A 16348-nucleotide genomic window follows, 5' to 3' on the forward strand; every position below is an offset into this window, starting at 1 on the left:
TATGGACTGAGGCTAACATCCAAATAGTAACAAGCTTGCAGTGAATAGAGCCCACAGAGGATCAGCTACTAAATCTTGCAATAAAAGCTGTGTGATTTACAGTAAATTCCAGAGGGCTGACAGCACCACAGCTGAGGGCATAAACACTTCTTTCATGGCTGAAGCTTCAGTCAGCTCTGTCTGCTGTGAAGTACAATTGAGCAGTGAGGCATGCTGCTTACCAGCAATGACTTTGATAAATAACTAGGAAGTCCCACTGTTGGCTTAAAACTAGAAGTTGTTCAGTTGCAATTCTGCATTTGTCCTGCTTTAATGGGTATGGAAGTGGCTTTAGCTGTAATCTGTCAGTGATTGATTAGGCCTTCCTGGATCCCTTCCCCACACCGCTCCCAGCTCCCTGCTCTCCACAGTTAAAACAAAATTGGTACATATCTGACTGCCCTCTTATGAGGAAAATAAACACTCTTAATTTTGCTCAAGTGAGTGTAAGTTAAATGCTTGCAACTAATAAATTATGGACAGACAACTCATGTTTACAGCGCGGTACCTAAAGGTGCAGGTGCTCGTGCAACTTCTGCTCGCCACTCGGTTATGCTGGGGTGTAAAAGCCTAATGGGTGTAATTAATGTTTTTCATGCATAGGTACAAGAGCCAGGGCCAGAGCAGAGCCTTGGATTCCTACAGAGCTCCAAGGCCGAATGCGGGATCATTCATTAACACGCCGCGTAAATTGGACATAATGTTAAACATGTGCACAAATGCCACAAAGCTACTCAGAAAAGGAGTGTAGCAATAGTACAAGAAGTTTCAATAAGGTTTAATATACTTGGTCAGGTAAAATACAATATATAAATTATCTGCTCTGACTTGGCACGAGTATTTTCCTTGTAGTTTCAGTTGGAAAGGGAAAAATAAACACAAGCCAGAGTATTACTACACCTAGGAAAACTTACCTTTAAAAAAATCCAGGATAAGAAAGTCTCTTTACTTGATATCAATATTTTGCACACAAAAATTCAAACTGTAACATCTGGCTTATGTAAAAACTTCAGTAAAGAGTGGACATGATGCTTCCTGCATATACATAAAACATTGTTGTGAGATTGTGTAAACACAGGCTTGCCAAGCAGCAGAGTAGTTCTTGTATCCTCTGTGCTGTTTTCCTGTAATCTTGTAACTGAGTTACTGTAAGTAAACCAGGGAATATAATTTGACACAGAGCTGGTCTATAATACTTAAGAAATCTGAAGGTAAATACTGGGTGTACATAGCCTTAGGATACAGCAAACTTGAGTCTGAGTTCCTGATTCTGCCTCAACTGCCTCTATAATTACTTGAAAGAAGGGAAAAGGATTGTATGGATTCATCCTACCTCTGAAGCAGAATATTTTGCTTTTAATAGAAAGAATGTATTGAATCCTCATTCTTAAATTACTTCAGGCTTTACTGCCATCAGAACTATAGATAATTTATTTATTTGTGACTTTTAGAAATCTATTTTTATATGGCATGCTATTTTCCAATGGTCTGGCATGGGGAGGACCCTCTGTTTTTGAAAAAGATGCATCAGTGCTCATGCAAAGTGAACAAAGGCATTTTCCTGGTTTACAATTTGTTCAATACAGAAAAGAGCAGTGACTGGGGAGAGAGTGGGTTCATTCTATAATTTTGGGGTGATCTTTAGCTGAATTCACTCTTAGAGCATACTGAGTATATTTCTTAAGCTTTTATTGTCAGAACCACAAAAGTACCAAATAAAATAATGCCACAAAAAGAAAATATCTTCTAGCAGCATGGTATGACTTGATTTTAACAAGGTCATTTTCAATGCCTTTTTAGAAGGCGATTAAGTATTATTTTTCATTTCTGAAACCGTCTACTTCTCATTGCCTGACCTACATGCATTGAATTGTTTCAAAAGCATTATAAGGGCAATTATTGTTGCCTTGAACTTTTCTTGCCATGTCAGAATAACTAGAAATAAGACATGGGAGAAGGTAGTGTTTGATTAGCTTGAACATTTGTGGAAAAGGATTTTTACTCCCCCAAGGATTTAGGAAGAAACCTACCTATAAGTATACAATCAAGGAGAGATTTGCATACCTGAGAAACAGCGGTTCAAGCAGGAGAATGTGAGGTCAATCAGGAGTAACTAGTTAAGAAATTCAATTGATGGCTATTTTCCCCATGCTTTTTTATACTTGTGATTTAATACCAGTTGATCTGAACTACCATTAGTAGCTGCTGAGAGAATCAAAAGCTTAGGTCAAATTCACATATTAGACTGTGAAGCACAGTTATACTCCTGTAAGGTAAGTATTCTACATTTCTTTAAAAGGGACAGAGGTCTTTTTTCCCATTTAGAATGTCAGTCCCATAATAATTGCTTATTATATCTATCAAAGTTCTAGGAACTCTTATAGCATGTTTTTTAGCTATATTGCAAGAGCTTTAAAAGCTAATAAACTTATAGCAAAGGAGTGAGGATTTTGAGTTCTAATAAATTCTTGTAAAATCATTTTATGATTCTGTCCAGAGGAAGAGGCAATGCAGAGAGGATATGGATCTCTGAAGCTCTGCCCACTGATTCAGCAAGAACTCACTGGTTTGCAGAATCCAATTTTTCCGTGGTTGCAGATTCTAGGCTGGACACAGAAAGCTTATTTACATGAAACTGCTCACTCCTTACTTTATGTGCACTGTCACCTCTGTGTCTCTCATCCCAGTTCTGCAAAGCCAATTCTACAAACTTGTTCTGCCAATAATCATGCATATTCAGTTGTTACTGATTAATGCTAAGCCCTGAATTTTATTTAAAACCAAGTGCTATTCACAATTTTTTCATGTCTCTTCTAAGAATGAAAGCTATATATGTGAAGCACTTCTTACTGTTTAGTAACTGAATTATATTTTAAATCACATCATTCAGAAGAGTAAAGTATAATAGTGTAGCAAACATCATTTAATAGTGACACGTTTCATTTGGACAGCCACTTAATTGAGATATCTTCCAGGGAAACTGTTTAGTCTACCAACTGTAAATGGCAATGACTACTGCTTAATCAGAACCATTTTAGCATAAATTTCACTTAATAGGGAAACATTTGCCTGGTGACAAATACTTGAATAGTGTTTAACCAAGTGTTAAATAGTTATACAATTCTAGACTCTCCTTTATAATTTTAATAGTGAAGTGCCAGAAAAAGATTAGAGGGAAAAATACAAGCTGCAATGCTGTAAATATCCTGGCTTTTTCTTTGGTTTCATTTTTTTGTTCTTGATGAGCACAGTATTTTGTCCTTGTAAAGCTTTATCAACTAATAATAAGTTTTAAAATAATACTAATTATAATAAAGTTACAAAATGATAACATGTATATGCCCTCCCAAAAGGCATCTGAGTCTCCAGCGCAATCACCCTTCACAAAAGCAGGCAAAATTCAGTCCTAACACCAACAGCCAGAGATCCCTTGGTTATCCCGGGAATTGAACTGACATATGGAAAGATCACCCACTCAGAACAGCTCACCTGCATATATTCAATAAGTTTACCTAAAATAGCCATGTCTGTACAGGGAAAAAAAAGAAAAAAAGCAGTGAAATGTAAACAACCATTTCAAGATCCCATCAGAATGGTCTTACATATTTACTTAGGAATATATAACAGGTAGAGGTGTTTCATACTAACATACCCTTACCAAAGAAACCCTACTCCCACCAGCCAGTCTGTCACGTCTTAGTACATAAAGATGGCAAGAAGTGTCTTCTGCTGTCATTTACTGTTTCAGGAGATATGCCATCAGGCAGTCCCTCAGGAGTATTGCTGCTATTAATAATTATAGCTTAAGGATCTAATCCTATAAAGAACTAAGCACCTCAGTGAGAAGTCAAGAGGCACAAAGAACTATTGAAAAGCTGAGCACCATCACGGATCAGGCCCTTCCGTACTTGTAGTAAGCACTTGAATCACTCTCATGGTACAATAAGCAGTCAGTGCAATGCAGTAAATCATAGAACATGTAAAAGGTTTTCTTGAATAACTGGCTGCACTAATAACATCCCATTTAATTAGTAAAAAACCATATTGAAACATGTCACAGAAAACATGGCAGGGTAATCTCCACAATATACAACAGCTGATGAGTTAACTGGGTATTATGAATATGGGTGACTATAACCCACATATAGAGGTATCCATTCCAATAGGCTGTATGACAAGTAGCCTATTGTTTCATTAATTTCTACTTTTAAAAGTTAATTTCTTCACTTTTTAGTATTAGTCATGTATTATGAAAATTAACATAAAGGTGATGATAATGCATGATCTTTATATGCCATCTTATTAAAATGAAGCTATTTTTAATACTTTTAAGAGGCCTATCAGAAAACACAATTTATATCCTCAAAGTATATTTTGTCAGTTTCAAGTATAATTTTTGCATTCATATTCTTTTATGAATTTTAATGGAGACACTTAAATTGTAATTATTCCTCTCAGCTCAAATGCAGGTAACAAATGGAATTCAATCAGTGTTTGCGCATAATGACCATCATTAAGAGAGAAATAATAATGACATTCTCTCTGCATTAAACTTGCAGACTCTTTACACAATGATCTGAATCCCATTATTGATCTCCATGGAGATATGCAATTGTCACCTATTCTGCATAATATCTGAATGTTAAATACATTTGTTTGGAACAAATATTTTAATGAATACAGTCAGTTCCACTTAATTAACTATCTGATAACTGAATATTTTTGCTTAATAATTGAACATGGAACATCAAAATTGTCCTTTTTTTAAAATCAAATGTACTTGAGATTAGACACAGACATTCATTTGTCATTCAAATTTTTGTAAAATGTACATATAGTTTAAAATTTCCATTACTTTTCTTTACAGAATACATATTAAGATACTGGCAAAGTATTTAGCAATCACTTCTTTTCCTTCCTTTTCTTTTATTAAACCTAGTGAACACTTCAAACTGGAAACATTTTCCTTCTAAAACAATCTCTTTCCTTCTGCAGAAAGATATCTCACAAATGGGTTTGCTACTAAAATGATGTCTTATGAGAAACAAACACTGAATTATTTGTTGCAGGAACTGGATGGCTACAAACATCTAGATTTTGTACACATACATAGGAAATTAAGAGCTAAGAAAATGGATTTTATATCTTTCAGACCAACTAGGGTTGAAAAAGATAACAACAGCCATTTTTTTGCTCAGGTCATCATTCTGAAATGTAGGAGGAAAAAAAAAGGTGCTTAAAACAATGAACTGAAGTTTTAAATGAACTCCTATCTTATATTGACAAAAAACCAAATCTTACTTATTCTGAAGAGCTGGGGGGTTTAGCTGTAATAAAGATTGCTGAATTCAACCTTGTCTGAATAAATCAGGCACCTGAAACTAAAGAGAGTAGTGAGAGTAATCCCAATTGGCATTCAAAGAACCTACCTCTGGATGCAGCCATCTTGTTTAAAACAATACTTTTGGTGGCACTGGTGATGGGAGAGGCTAGTAAAAGTTGCCTTAGAGGAAAGTACGAGAAATCCCAGAGTGGATAATTAAAAAATAAGTTGGCCATAGGGGAAGTTTCTTCCCATTGTCAATACTTGGTAATGGTATGAACCATCAGGAGTCATCTACTTTGTTTAAACACTGAAACTATAAATCTTTTGATTATCTGTGTAAATGCCTGTTTCCTTTTTAGGATCCTGCTAGGGCCTTAGCCTTCATGACGTTGTGGTTTAATTCCAGCCAGTAACTGAGCCCCACACAGCCTCTTGCTCACTCCTCCCTGGTGGGACAGGAGAGAGAATCAGGAGGGTAAAAGTGAGAAAAGTTGTGTGCTGGGGGTAAAGCTGTTCAATAGGTAAAGCAAAAGCCACACACACCAGAAAAGCCAAACAAGACATTTATCCACTGCTTCCCATGGGCAGCCCCAGGACATGAAGGCTCCGCCACAAGGTGACTTGGGAAGACAAACACCATCACATCCCCTCCTTCCCTGTTCTTCCCCAGCTCTATATCCTGAGCATGTACTCATTGCATTGCATTCACTGCAGCCTTGGCAAAAGACAGGAGGAATGAACAAGGGAACTGGAAGAGCTTAGTGAAAGCCTGTTTTTCTAGACTAACAGGATTCCTGCTCAGTGATAAAGTAAAGGGGTTTCCAGAAACCCCAACAGGCTGACTTTTTCGAAAACCAGTGTAACTTCTTTCAACATAAATTGAACTTATGAACATACTATCTTTTAATTTAAAGCTCAAATTAGATCTCTATAAAAATCAGTCAATATACTTGCACATTTCATGCAGCCAAAATAAACGCTGATGCAATGACGTTTCTAGTCCATGTTTAAGTCACCCACTCAGCATGTCTTTTAAAGACTAAATAGAAATTACCTATCAGTTTCTATTCACATCTTCTATCTATTCACACCTTCCACAAAGAAATATTAGACATACAGCAAAATTAGCAAAAATAAAAGCAAAACCATTAAAATTAATTATTTTTGGTTGGAAAAAATACATTTAAAAAAAACTAAAGCAAACTTTAAGTGTAATGGGAGAATCAGAAGTAGTATGCTTGTATGCTTTATGCTTCCTCCCTCTTTGTCTTTCAAAATGAACAATCAATTAGAGCAAGAGAAATTTTTTAGCGAGGATTATATATAGGGTACTAGAAGATCAGACACAGAATAAAAGATTGTGAGACACTGAGAGAAGTGCAGGGTAAAAAGATTAAAGCAGACAAAGTCAGAAAGATAATTTGAAAATAATCACCAGAAAAACACCACATTTAGCAGAATATTGTAGCTTAATCCTATGCAGAATAGTGTTTGACCCACATTGTTGTATTGCTTTAGTAGCTGCACCATATACCAACATATTTGCTAAGGACTATTTAAGCAGGATCTGTGTATAACATCTCCAGTCTGGGTGGTACTTGCAGTATTGTATATCTCTTTATTTGATCATTCCCTTTATATTATGCAGAATGCATGACATCCTACTGATGGATGCAGAATGTGTTTACTACACCACAACTCGATCATTATCTTGGGTGAATGGCCAGAGTGTGTCCCAGAACCTGCTCATTATTATGGGGGCTGCATACCAGTAATTGATCACTCTTCCAATACTGTACAAGAGCTCTTAGGGTGCATGGAGGGGGAATATATCCTGTATGTAGATTCTACATTTATTTTGTTTTGGACAGTGAAGTGTACAGAGAGTGAATTATAAAATGCCCGTGTCTTCACTATTGTTTGCTGGGAGAAGGAACTGTTGTTTTGAGAGATAAAAATAAAGCATCTGAGAAGACTGAGCTATGACATGGCAAAAGAGTAAATGCTTGGGAGAAAGAATGATAATATTTCTCAAGGAATACCAGTAATGTAGAAAATATTAAAACATATCGATACACAAGTTTTTTAAAAATGCATAAGCAGAGCAGAAAATAGTGTTAGTGCTATGGCTAGAGGCACACAGGCAAAATTCAAAAACAAAAATTAGGTGGATGCCAAGGTGGTTGGGTCATAATATCTTGGCTACGCATTTTACATCAGAGGCAGAAGCAAGTCTATTACATATGCCACTTAGACAGCATGTTCTAATTCCTAAACTCTGCTCAGAATCTCTCATCTTCTCTTGGTAAGCCATGGGGTGAATAGCCATCCCAGTGTTGCTGACAGAGATAATGCTGCTGTATCTTGCTAATCATTTTCACTAGATTAGGTCCTATCATTTATATAGAAGTAATTTGTTTACTTTACTTGTTCAGTGTGTTGTTCTTCAGGTGATTTATCTCTGTTACTCAGTTGGCTATTTTTCAGTTTGTGCATTTATTTGTTTTCAATGTGCAATGCCAAGACTGGCTAGGATGCCATCTTCACGGCATTATTTTTTAATGGCTGGTAATCCCAGTATCAGTAATATGACAATATATTTATAGGCGGAGCAAAATAAGAAAGTGTAGGGTGACATTCTGTTTGCAGTGTTACACCAAATCAAGGCAGCAAGCAATGGCCAAGAACTTGTCAACCCTTCACTGGCTCTTCATTTGTCATAGCTTGTAACAAGAGAACAAAACAAACAAGTCATTTCTTGCCAGGTTAATTTTTTCCAAGGACAGAACTCCTTCATTAGACCTGTAAATGTACTGGCCCAAGAAAAGGCCTTATAACAGTGCAATATTGCATTGTCTGGGGGAAGTATTGCTGAAAACGGCTAAAAAGAAAATTCATTCCATAGTCATCACATTTAAAATCCACTTTTTTCTATAGCCAAAATATAGCTGATTAGGAGATTCCCTTTTGGACTAACCAGGAATCTCACACAAAGTAAAATTAGGCAGGTGTTTTAAAAAAAGAAGGGAAGCAAATATATCTTTTTTACTGAAACTGGAAACAATTTGAAAAGCCAGAAGACAACTATTATTTTTTGGAGAGTGGAAAGAAAAAAAACTATTGCTGTCATTAAATGACACACTAAAGCTGTTATTAGAAATCCCATAAGTGAATTTTAAACAAAATGTGAACACACTGTGAGCACAGGACTAGAAAGTGTAGCTGCCTTTTAGCCAGAAGAAAAGTGTAAATAATGTGTGAATTTTGTACCATGCTCTAAGTAGTTCAAAGAAAGAAACCTGAATCATTGAAGCAGGATATGGATTGTGGAATCAAGAATCCGTGATCTGTGTAATGTTGCAGAAGAAACATAGATAGTCCTATATGTAAAATCATTTAATTCATTATTATTATTATTGCTCATGTGTTTTAGCAGCCACATCTTAGGGTGACCATTCCTTTACCAGGGTAGGGCACACAATGGCTGTGCAGCAGATCTGCCAGATGCTCATATTTTTATATTTTACTTGATATTTAGGCAGTGGTTTAAAATGCTTTCATGGCATTTATCACTGGACTACATGGGCTCTTGGCATAGTTTATACTTTTTTAAGGCCTACCTAATTCATTAAGCTTCTTTGAGGTATATAAATGTGTAGTTCAAACCATTTAACTTGACTCTACTCCCTAATATTCCTTCTTTGGCATGTTCTCTGACAATGATGTCTAAGATAGTTTCACAGTTGTCTATCATAAACCACGAAATTCAATTTTAAGGAATTTTAACAGCACTCTAGCTATCAGAGAGGGGCAGAAGCAAAGGTAGGTATGGAGGTGATTTAAGAATTTGGAACCTTTCAGTAAACTAAACTATAGAAGTTTGCTAATGAGTTAGCAGGCTAAATGTCCTCTTTCTCGATGTGCAAGATAAATTTCCTCTTTCTCTCTCCAGAACAAGTTATCTCAGAGACTTGAAGTAGCTCCACAGATAATGAAAAAGATGTGAAATGGCAAGATCAGAAGAATAAGCAATTGCATTTTTGGCGTAGGAGTAGTCATTTTTAAAAGGAAACATTTTTAAAGGAAACCATCACTTTCACTGTTCACAGGGATTTTAAAAAAGATATGTACATTTTAATATATATATAACACTTTCAGATCATCAAATCTAAAACTGAAGGATTTTTTTATTTTTTCTGTAAGGTATGGCATGGGAACTTGTTAAACCCTCTTGGAAGTATATTTATATTTAAAATCAGAAAGTTTTCTTATCCTGCTAACTAAAAAACAGAGGACTGAGCAAACCCAAGAGTCAAAAAGATCACAGAATCTGGTAATAAAGTTATAAGCTTTACACTTAAATAGCATTCAGAGACAGCTCTCCAAATCACACACATCTTTTTACTCTAAATTAAGCAAAACAAAAATCTGATTTTGGTAGCTCTGTGTTAAAAAAAGATCTATAATACTCCAAATATGAAAAAACTTACAAGCACAAACAGCTTCACTAAGATAATATTGCAGCCTTATAAACCTACTGGAAGTGACAGATCAACATTTTCAAGCAGGGACAAAGTGAATCCATTAGATGAAATACTGCCATCATTACCTATTTTTAGCAGTAATAATAAATACAGTCATTATGATGATGAATAACTAATGAAATGGCAGGCCCAGGAAACAGCATTGTAAAGCTTTCAAGAAATTAGAGTCAGATCCTGGAATTGTAGGTATTACCAGTCTTATTTACCTTGTGACTTCAGTAGGACTTTCCAAGTAGTGCATATTCTGAAGCTCTCTGTAGAAAAAAAAACAAAACATGGTAACAAGATAGAAAAAGAAAAATAATACAGTATACATCATACTACATTATAATCCAGCATAAAGAGTATAGGACACAGAAAACATATAATAATTCTTGCTAGGAGGAATTGCCAGGGACACTTTTGTTTTCTTATTACACAAAAATAAAATATGTTCCACAATTAGAAACACTTCAAATAATTCTTTAAGAGAGAGGAACCTTGTACTGCCCTACCTTCTCCCTCCCCAGGACTTGCTAAATTCTATTTATATTTCTAATCAGGCATTAGGTAGATATCATAAAATTTGATAAATGGAACATGCTTTGCACTGATTAAATTATCAACAAAATGGAATCAGTATGCTTTCATTTACTATGTCAGCACAGTGACTAAAAGCATTGAGGATATTATCTGATTCCTACTTAAAAAAAACCCCCAACATTTTAACTGTTCTGAATTCTGAGAAATTTTCAAAAGTCACTCTCTAGAAATGGACTATTCTGGAAACTTTCTGAGATTCAACCTTCCATCTCTTTTGTAGTTTCTTAGCTTTCTAATTTTCTTGAAATGCATGTCTGAATATCTGAAAGGTAGCAGAATGTTTGCCTCAATCATAGATACCAGATTTTTAAGAGAAGATTAAATAGAGAATCAAGACAAATTGTATAAGTGTTCAGTTCAAAGTCTTAGCAATATGTTCATCTTCAAACTAGGATTTTGTAAATTGCCTGTTTTCAAGAGATCTGATTCCAAATGTTTTTTTCATAGGAGACATCTCATTCTCCAGTCAGGTTTAAAGGTAATTCCTGGTTCTAGTACCATTCAATTTTTTTTTTACTTTGAACAGCAAGCTCTAACGTTATTTATGAGTTGTGTCACATTAGGAGTGCATACAATAGCAATTTATTGGACAATGAAATGTTAAAGATGGTCTGATTGTTCTACTGAACATATAAGGGGAGTGATTTAATTTCAATTTTTCTGAAAAAAATAGGTATTACTAAAATTAGAAAACATCACATACACCTCTAAATAGAATTAATTTAGAGAAATAAATGAACAGAACATTTAGAATTTTTAGATGTCAATTTTTTATTTCATATTTTATAGGTGTGTATGTAATTGCTCCATTAATTTTTGTTTGCTGCCTCTATCCATCCCTGAACTGGAAATGCTTTGGGTAGAAAACATCTCAATATGGTAACCAGAAGTAGGAATGAAAGCCATCTTGGACCTAACACCATTATCTAATACATTCTAAACATTTAGCAAGTTTCACTGGTGCCACTGCCTTTTCCCAAACATAAACATTATCATTAATCAGAATGGAATTCCTCCAACCTAACTTGTTTTTAAACAATTCTTTTTCACAGGTACCTTCAAGCCTGAATCATGTAAACATTAGTAGTGTTAAATTTGCTTGCCTTTTGCACATTGGCAAATATAGGTGGGAAGGTGAGTAAAAGGTGGGTAAATCTGAATATCTCCCAGGAAGCAATATTTTCTTAGTTAAATGGAATACAGATGCCTTCATGTCACTCTGAAATCAAGGTCAAGCAGATTAAGAGTAATGTGATACCCTTTTGCTAGGAAGGTCTGTATTTCTGATCCAGACAGAATATTGAAGAAATTTTGTGCTATGCAGCTGGTAGAAGGGCACTCAGAAAACTTTATAGCCAGTGGTGGCAAGATCCCTTGCCTGTGGAAGATTTTGTAAAGATGTGTGGACTCTATAAGGAGTCTTTCAAGGCAAAAAATAACATATTTAGGGCTGTCTTCACTACACTAAGACAGTTTTTTGTCCATTTCTTGGACTTCTGAAGAGCTTTAAATGGAGACTTGGGAACAGCCAGCCTCAGAACAAACCATTTCACTAGACTCCTTGCCAGGTGCTGCATTACACATTCACCCATCTAGCACAGGATCTGATTTCAATTTCTAATATTGTAAAATTAGGTAGGGGTATGCTCCACAAGCAATGAAATGTTAATAGGGCAATTATAGAAAAATAAATGTGTTTTAGCATGTTTTATTTTTAATATCTTCCTATGAAAACATAACCCATGAATGAAACAATCTCAAATTGCTAAATAACTTTCAAAGAAACAGTTGTTTTGTTTCATCAAAGTGTGAATGGAGATAGCTTGAAGAATGTCACAAAGAGAAACAAGGGCTAATATAAGTCACAATAATGAAAGGACAGAATGGAGAATTCCTATCTGGATGATTAGTTAAGATTTGGAATTTTTCAGTATTTCTGTAATTGTTTTCTTATTCTTGAATGATAACTATCTGAGACTGGTTGAGATTATTATTTCCCTTTTTCCTTGCTACTTCATCTACACTGAATGCAAATCTCAAGCTGAAAATGCCATAGTATCCACAGGGTTAAAATAAATTATTTATATTCCCCTTTTTCCTTTACATGGATTACGTCTTCCCTGAGGGGAATTTCTCATGAAGATTCTAATTTGGGGCTACAGAACTTTTGTCCCAAGAATGCACAATCTTTTATATACTAAACTCATATTGTATCAGGTAGAATGAAATCAATTGAATGTGTAAATTCCTTAAATAATAGCAAATGGAGCAAATTGAATTTCAAAGGGAAAAAAACGGTGAACCTGAAAAGTGGTGGTACGAAGGTCATCAGCAGAATTAACAAAAAAGTCTGGCAAAGTTACAGTTAGGCAGTCAGTAATACTCTATTGATCAGACTTTCTCAATCAATGATGCTGTGCCTAGATTATTGATGCAAAGGTATTAAACAAAATTTTATTTCAGCTAACTTGTTGGCTCAGATGTCAACTGAAAGTCATTTCCCCAGTCAATCAAAGGTATGATAAATCTGAGCAGAGTTAGTTCTTCAACACCTTCCTATATCTTCTGCTTTCCAGAGATATAATGGGCTTTGAAATTTAGCAGCATTTAAAAGAATATTTTAACTAGGAAAAGCAAAGACATAGCATTTACATAAAAGCACAGAGAACCAAAGCACAGGTTAAGTAGGGAATAGGAAGAAAGAGATACTTCATGTGACAAGGGAAATTGGCAGGTTACATCAGATAATATCAAAATCCAAATCTGTATCTACAGGTGGCTTATAAAAAAATACTATTTCCCCTTAATGTTGACTTATTTATGTCACAGAGTCCTCCACTCACAGTCTCTGCTAAAGAAAGACTAAGAGCAAAGCAGGTGCTTATTGCAGAATAAAGGAAAGCTCCTGAGCACCCATCCATCCTGCAGTTGGTTTTGGTGTTGATGGTAAGCTTGCATTTCAGTAGACATAGTATAGAGTCTGGAAGGGGAAGGAATATACAGTCTAGGACAATGCACAAGTTCATTGTAGTGCACACATTCATCAGTACAAAGTATTCTCACAAGGTATGTTCATCACAGCAGTGCCAAAATCCAGTGACAATGCCTGTGAGATTTGGATTGCACTGAAGCTCCTTGTTTCCCAATCTTGTGCTCAACACAATTCTAAAAATGAACTTAAAGAAAAATTAACAAATATGTATCTCTGGGAAATCCAGAGAAAGTGGTGCACTTCCAACATAGTTGCTCTATTTGACTTATGCTTCAGTCAGAATCAACAAAACCATTAGCTATAGTAAACTAGAAAGAGCTGAAGAGTACTAAGAAAGTGTGTGTGTTTTCGCAGGGTTTGTTAGCTTACAAAATGTAATTGACTTCAATGACCTTAAACCAAATTCAATGTAATATAAGGATCAAAAGAACCCTTTTATCAAAGAGAATACAACAAAGTTTTATTTTATACTCTTTTTTTCTTTCATTATCAAAGTGAACAGATTTCGAGTATATAAATTATATTGGACAGAATTCAGAAATATTAAATTGCAAACAAAAATTTGCATCCTAAAAACCAAAATTTTCTTATAAAGAAAAAAAAAGAAAATATAAAAGGCTTTAAGGAATTGGAAAAACATATAAAAAGGAAAGTATGAGAAAAAGACACTTGAGAAATCATTTGATAATATTTTCTGAAGTGTGATACATTTCTGTGAGTTCTCTATGAATTCTATCTTGCATGGTAAAATCCTAAAGAGCTTTTTAGGGGAAAAAATATATTCGCATGACTTCAAACTAAATCATGAGAACCTACTTTGATCCTGCTTTATTTGCAATACTATTCTTTCTTTGTCTTTCATCAACTTACACATAATTGCAATGTGGCAGCAAAAATTTAGCTACAACCATTACAAAATTACATCAGCAGGCAAAAATGTGCCATAAATTAATTTATATTTCATTGAATTCTTTAGGGGTGAAATCCTCTATTTTTAATTAATTACTCCTGTGTTGTCTATTTGTTTAAAAATAAACAAAAGGAAGGCTGAAAGCTCTTCCATTTTCAGGACTACTGGGTCATGAGAAAATCAAAATGAGTACTAGGTCTGTAACCATAACTTGAGCACAGAATTGAAGTAGAATACAGATACATGTACACAGGTTGTGTCTACTTCAGAGAGTTGAAGTACACTTTTTCCCATCTGGGTATCTTGTCATACCAACCTTGTTCATGAATCCATCCCCTAACTCCTACTTCATTCCATGCAGTTATCAATCATAAGGGTTTTTTCCTTCCTCCTGTAGAGATACAGGCTTCCTCTGATCAGCCCATGATACAAGTCTGCCTTTCTCAGAACTTCTTCTTTGTCCCCAGTTCCAGGTCTTCCTTTTTAGGCCTTCACCTGGAGGAATTCCTAGAAACACCTCCAACCAGCTCAGCAGCTGGGATGTGGTTCTCCTAACACCATAACCAGTTTACCCATTTTCACTCAATGTCTTTGTTTTGCCTCTTGACTTGGAAACGTATACAATTACTCTTTGATCTTTTTTTTTTTTGTACCTTATCTGGTTTGTACAGCACCTGCCATAATGAATGATAGGCTTGTAATCAAGCTATCAGGAAAAATGATAATACAAATAATAAATGTATAGAGACTGTTTCACTGAGAGCTGCCTTTTTTTGCCTTCATGCATGAGTAGACAAGTAGATTTAGTGTTACTAAATTGATCTCACTTTGGATGATACCTGAGTAGTTACTATTCCCTAACTTTGAGTATAAAGAAAACCCACCTGGATAGTCAGAAGCAGTAAATTATCCAGTAAACACCTTATCAAGACTGCAAATTACAATGCTAAAGATCCAATTAGCATTTTTACAATTCTCAGCAACCTTCCAGGTAGTATGATCACCTTATTTTTCAAAACTAAATATGGTTCTTACTCCCTCTGGTTCTTATTCTCTACCCTCTACTGTGCTTCTACTGCTACAATATTTTAGAGATCATTACGGCAACTGAATATCCAAACTTTTTTGTCTTATCTCTTAAAATCATGGTTTTAAATCTGTTCCTGCTGTCATCTAATTGGTTTCTTCTTCTACTACTATAAACAATAAAATTTTTTATTATAAACACTGTTTTGATCTTTCTGTTTTGGATTACTGGATCTTTTCTTCATTCCCACCGCTGGTTTTGCAGTAAATATTCTTCCTCTGCTCTTTTGTTGGATCACTGAAAGTTACATTGGCTAGACATGAATAATCAAAGAACCCTCACCCAAAGATTTTTTTATGTTTTGTGTCTTAGCCTTCATGAGTCTGACAAATGCCTCATAGGAGAAAAGGGGCCTTGTTTTTTCTCTGTTTAATTTTTTTTCTTCCTTAAATAAGAGTTTGAAAACCAATTCTTTGCTGATCAAAACATATGTAAGTACTCTTTTGTATACTTAAACAGTATTTAAGCAGTGACAGCTTCTCTGCTACTGCTACTAGCAGCTTTCTTCCAGTGGTAATTACATTGTTGCTATGTTTTTTCACCTTTACACAGTTGTAAATTTGAAGTAACTTCAGTGAAGCATAGAATGAGGATTGGGGGGGGGGGGGGGGGAAATCCGTGTAGTGTATCTGTTTGTGATTAACCATCATGTTTCCATATGTTGTAGTCCTGCTTGAAAATTCAAGTGGTCTAGGGAAATCTGATCAGCACTGTAATTATGGCCTGCTTGAATCAAGTCAGTCAAATAATGTCAAAAACAATTATTTTCTTTTCCAAAGGGCACAACAAGTTTGGGAATACACAAGAGAAAATGCAGATCTCAATATGTTAACAGTTTATCAACCAGTCCTGGGGTATTCATTCTTTG

This window comes from Fringilla coelebs (assembly GCF_963513975.1).
Source record: "Fringilla coelebs genome assembly, chromosome: 7".
In the NCBI taxonomy this organism is placed as follows: Eukaryota; Metazoa; Chordata; class Aves; order Passeriformes; family Fringillidae; genus Fringilla; species Fringilla coelebs.